We start from the raw sequence: 6,322 nt of genomic DNA, 5'->3' as shown, positions 1-6,322 counted from the left end.
ATCAAATCTAGGGGTGTTTTATTTTTTATTGACTGCGATAGTTTTAAAACCTAGGCCTATTTTTCATTGCCACTATATTTTTGAGTCAGGACCACTGTATTTCTGAAACCTAGGCCTTTTTCCAACTATCCAGGAAACTCAAATCTAGGTCTGTTTTCATTGACTGCTATAATTTGAAACGTAAGCCTTCTGCGACTATCTGGGAAAATCATAGTTAGGTGAGTCTCCCTAACTGCTATACCCTGACATCAGACTGACCACCAGCTAACCCAAGAAAGTAATTGATTCTAGGGAGATCTCAACCTCAAACTAATTGGAAGGTCAGGTCAGGCCCTCTCTCCCACCTCCAAACCAACCAACCACCAAGTGCTCTCACTGCTACTCCTAAAAACATGCACCTCCCTCAACATTTTGGTTCCACCTTACCCAGGAAAGTGGAACACTAGAACGCTATCTTACAGCGTGGGTAACTCCTCTGACACCCCTGCAGCAAGATAGCCAGATGCCCAAACAATAATTCTAGAATCCTATCAAGCCTGTGACTCCCCTTACTCCACCCCCATGACAAACTAACTGTAGGGTAAGAATGTACCAATCTACTCCTTTGTTGGCAGCCTCCCACCCGTACCTGATTACCACTCCACATATCAATCCACAAGACCGCCCAGGTTACACTGTTATACCTAGAATCAAAACACAAAGAAGCCAAGAACCACCACAAACACAACCCTGCAAGGAGCTGCACATTGGCTACTGCCCCTGCAGCCTAAACTCAAACTTCTAAACCAACTTACCCCTAAGGACTGCAACATGCCACGACACAGAACAGGAAGGCGCCAAAGATAAACAAGACAACGAATAAACCAAATGCAACCAGACTACGTCTCTCATCCATTGGACATAACCACAAATGGAGAACGCACCCCCACAAACACAGTGGGCAACAGAACAAATGTCATGAGAAGAGAAATGTCTCTATACCTTACACTGTACCTCGTAACTGACAACCCACCAGAACAATTCAACCCCACCAATGTCGCTAAATGCACCAAAAACATTTCGGAACCACGCAGAAAAAGAACAGAAACAGCAAGAAGGAAGAAGAACAAAAATCGACACCCTCATAATCAGTACTCCTGCCCTCCAGATATCTACAAATCAATCCTTGCACAGGTCATACCTCTGGGATGTTACAGAAACCTCTTTAACCTATCACTCGCAACTGGGAAAGTACTGCGATCATTCAAATCCCCACTGCTCTTCAATATCTACACAACCCCATTAATCAAGTTCATAAAGAGACACAGCTTTATGTGTTACAACTACACAGATGACACGCAAATCATCTACAAAATCGAAAACGCACAAGAAGAAAACACAAAGCTGGAAGACTGTCTACAAGACCTCTATGAATGGAGGAACACAAACAGCCTCAAACTCAACCCAGGCAAAACAGAAATAATGGTTATATCCAAAAAACAGGAAAACAACCACTACATCCCATGGCCCACAGAACTAGGAACAGCACTGACACCTTTGAAAACAGTCAAAAACCTTGCAGTCCTAATGGACAACGAACTAACACTAGAACCACAAGTAAACGCAATAATCAAGAAATGCTTCTTCCTCTTGCACACAGTAAAAAGGATCCTACTGTTCCTCTCCTTCACCCATTAAACACTTACCATAATCTCCCTCATTATGTCCAGAATAGACTATGCACAATGTAAAAAGGAGAGAGTCAAAAGCTACCCCTGTTCAGGGACTCATTAAAGCTAGGTACGGAATGCAGCAAAAGCTAGGTTTAACTAATACTAGCCAAGGGGAAGGTCACAGAATAAGGATGATGAATCCGTAGAACAGGCTTTGATTAATATTAGAGAGACATCTAAAAAATGTGGGCCTATAACTGAACATGAGGCCTTAAAAACATGAACATATGCCAAAAGGAAAAGGTACAATGACACAATTAGCTACACATTGTTGTGAGGGTTAGTAGCAGAAATATTTGTGCACTTTCATGTACTACTCAGTAATAGTTGTACGCAATTGTTGTATTCACAATAAACAATGGGTGTTTCTGGTTCGGAATGCAAATAACCAACAGATGATGCTGGATTAGGGCCAGTTGTCTGAAGGGATCGAACTGTCATCAGGACAGGGTTGGTGGAAGACAGGTATTGTGAGATACCTATGGAGAAGGGATGACATGATGTATATCAGGGTAGAGTGACCATGGAAATAACTTATATTTACAGAGAGAGGATGCTGCAGGTCCGAGACCTACATTAGTGGTGTCGTCTTGTGAAATAGAATGAATGGAGAAACACTGTTCTTTGTACTGGTGAATTTGATGGGTGATCCTGCTGTGGCTTGGATCTAAAAGAAGGGTACACGATTACCTGGTTGGTTGATATAGGAGAAGTGAATCAAAATAGTCAGGTGGGTATGAAACATGCCTGGGAGGGATGATTTGTAAACCAGGGTAGATGAGTGCTGGCTGTTATTGCCGCGGTGGATTAGATCACTGCTCTATTGACCAATGCATGTAGGTGGGGTAGCATAGTCGGGGCCGCTTGACACCTAAAAGGAAAGGTAGAAGTCAGACAAAAAGGGGGAGAGGAGGAGTGATGTAATTTAATGTATCACTATGGTCGGCGTGACTATTGTGCCAGGGGATGTCGCCGTAATCGCTGGTGTGCGAGTAATATCCATGGTGATTATCTGATGTCAATGATGGCTCGAGAGATCTACTGAACCCCGGTGCGCCAAAGTGAGGGAGACTTAAATGGCCATGCTTAAGTAGGGGCGGTCTTGTTAGCGGTATCAACCCAAGTGGTAGACCTGCTGGGTTGCAGATCAAATAAGATGTGCGTAGGTGGGTGGAAATAGCCACGGCTCGGGTAATAGGAGGAGCTTGGAGCAGTAATTGTGCCTTATCTGCAGACACACGTGCAGTTAACGCTGTTAGTGCGGGTTTGGAGCCAGGTGCTAGCGAGTGAATCAGACCCAGGATTATGGACCAGCCAGCATGCGGGTCAAAGATTTGGTCGCCCGAGTGCAGAAATTGCTGGATGCGGCTTACCTGGTTCGAGGGGCTTTGGAACTGTAGCTGTGTCGGCTCGCAGGCAGTGTACTCGCTGCGCGCATGCGTATTGCGTGCAGGCTGTGGGGCTCATGTATTAAATGAGGCCATTTGAATGAAAAACCTTATTGTGCCGCATTATGTCACTGTCGGAGGATTACCGCTTGGGTATTGAGTTAGACCATAGATGGGTGAATTAGATCTAGTTGTCGTGTTAAAATTAGTGAAAGGCAGGGAGAATCAATAGAAATGATAATGGTTTTGTCAATGACAGAACCTTTGTAATATGGTGTGTGGCACGCTATTTGCATTGAGAACCGTTTCACAAATGATACAAAATAGGAGCACAAGGGAATGACTTGCCGTTGGTGTAACGCTATGCAGTATTAATTCATATCACAATTGGACAAGTTGAAGACACAGGTGAATGCTTTCTTATAGTGTGACACTTTTAAATGTTATGTAACACAGGCGAAAATTGGTATTTAGTTCTTGTAAAGTCTCTTAGGTCACATCTCAATGGATGATTTAGCTCTGATAGTCATAATAGTGACGTAAATTGACATCTATTTTGACACAGTAAATTCATATCACAATTGGACAAGTTGTAGACACAGGTGAATGCTTTCTTATAGTGTGACACTTTTAAATGTTATGTAACATAAGCTAAAATTGGTATTTAGTTCTTGTCAATTCCCTTAGGTCACATCTCACTGGCCAATTTAGGCCTATTAGTCACTATAGTGACGTAAATTGACATCTATTTTGACACAGTAAATGAGAAACATTCATTGAAAGTCCATTGTTTTGCATGTCATAGGGTGGACATTAACGTGACATTTGATGACATCTTAGTAAGCACGGTAGATAGGAAACATGTCACTTGGCAATTGTTGTTGTATTTATAGCAGTTTCTAGTCAGAACAAAGAGCCTTATGGTGTCAAGAAGATGCATAAGAATAAATCGAGAAATGGGGAATCACTTGAAAAAGAGGTTCCACTCAATTGACACATTGAGACCTTGTTTTACTGAATTTAACCGATAAATCCACTGTTGTTCTTATTTACGAAGGGCTAGGTCTCTGTTACCACCTCTAAAATGGTTATTAGCTGTTTGGAGAATAAACCAAAAAATGTCATTATGGCTATGATTTTTTGCTTGAAAATGTGCCACCATTGGTTTATCAGGTACTGCATTTCTGATGCATGATCTGTGTTCACAGATCCGTTGTCTGATTTCGCGTTTACTTTTGCCTATGTAAAGTAGTTTACATGGACATTGGATAGCGTAAACTGACCATTTACTTCTACAGTTTGTAAAGGTGTTAAATGTCCAGGTTTTGCCATTGAAGTCAATCGTTTTAAGGTCCTTGGTGAGGCAGCAAATAGAAGAGGCTCCACATCTATGGTGGCCAATGACGGGGGGGTAAATTCCACAGTTTCAATTGTTGGTTTGGTGGTGGATGTTGTTCGATGTAGGTGAGTACCAAACGGTCTTTCAGGTTCCTACTGCGTTTAAACACGAAACAGGGTTTAGGTAGTTTAAAGAATTCAGTGTATAGTGTCCCAGTGGCGAAGAATGTTTTTCTTGATTGAATTACTTAGAGGTGTGTAGGTGGTCACACAGGTGATCTTATCTTTAAGATTGACACGTGGTGTAGTAGTGAGACAGGACGCTCTACTTGTATGCTTTGCTCTTTTGCGGGCTCTACTGATAAAATATCCGGGGTAGCCTCTTGCGTTCAAAAGGGTGGACAGTTCTAGACTTGTACAATCATAATCTTCGCGGGTGGTGCAGTTGCGTCTTCATCAAAGAAATTGACCAAAAGGTAAGTTCTCTTTGAGGCCGGCTGGGTGAAAACTGTTGAATTCTAACAGTGTGTTCTTGGAGGTCGGTATTCTGTATAAGGTGGTGGCCAGGGTGTTGGTGGTTGTTTTGTAGATTGTCAAGTCAAGGAAAGTTATTGATGTTTTGTCTTGCTGCATGGTAAATTCAATGCAGTTGTTCCGTGTGTTCAGCCAGGCGAAGAATTCAAAAAGCTGTATTTCGTTGCCTTTCCCGATCATCAGGACGTCGTCGATGTAGCGGACCTAGCAGCTGATGTGGATGTTGAAACAGTTGGTAGTATCGTAGATGGAATTCATTTCAAACAAATCCATGAAAAGATTTGCTATGTCAGGAGCAAATGTTGCTCCCATGCTGGTTCCATGGCATTGCTGATAAAAGGTTTTTTCAAAAATGAAATAGTTCTCCGTTAGGGCAATTCTTGTGCGTTCATCATTCACCCACCTGGCAGTAAAAACTTGGAACAGCCTCCCGAATTAAATACGCAATATGAGGGATCACCGAAAATTCTGAAAACTACTTAAAACGTGTCTATTCGCCTCAGAATCAGACAGGAATGATTAGGAAAGACAAACACACCTCTGGAAACAGAACACACCACAGCAAGCATACATAGAAGAAAGAAGCCAGGGAGGGAGCCCAGAAAAGACCGACCCCAGACAATACCCCCACATTACACATCACCCTAGGGACAGGCAGTATAGCTGCAGATGAGGGAGCATCACCCAATAAGTGGCACACCGGGAGGCCTTAGAGCGCCTGGCCCTCGGAGGGAGGGGATCCCACCCAAGGAGCGCGAGGAGGCAATGGTAGACACACCCTATGGCAACCTAAGAGCAAACCCTTCAACCATACCCATCTCCTCCCAAGGTTGGGCGGAGGCCTTCACCACCTCATGCAGACAGACTGCTAGACGGTTACAGAGGACAGCCACCAGCATGCACAGAACCCAGCGAAATAACCGCTACAAAACGGCCAGCACAAAGCAAGAGCAGAGAGGCTGAACACAGTGCTCCGAAGTAAGGAGGTAAGAAAAGCCACACTAACCGAACCCTAAAACCTCAAGTTCCACATATACCTCTTTAACACTAAACAAACGCAACCTCTTCTCTGCACAGCAATCCGCATGCACTTCACTACACTTCAACAACAAAACAAACCATACATATTTCCGCACAACAGCACATGGGAGTCTACCGAGCTGTAAATCACACCCAAGCTCAGCGAACGGTGCAAACCAAACTGAATCTGTCAACAGGACATCACAACCCTCACTCTAACTTTTCCCGCTATCCCGTACTAACCCATCCCACACTCTTTCCTTTCAGATCCGCCAGAGCACCAGGGGACCACTCCGGTGGTGATAGTGCGTGGTATAAATGATCTTTAAC

Source organism: Ambystoma mexicanum, chromosome 9, assembly GCF_040938575.1.
Source record: "Ambystoma mexicanum isolate Mex_15411 chromosome 9, UKY_AmexF1_1, whole genome shotgun sequence".
Classification (NCBI taxonomy): Eukaryota; Metazoa; Chordata; class Amphibia; order Caudata; family Ambystomatidae; genus Ambystoma; species Ambystoma mexicanum.
The sequence above is the reverse complement of the archived record's forward strand: the minus strand, read 5'-3'. Positions refer to the sequence as shown.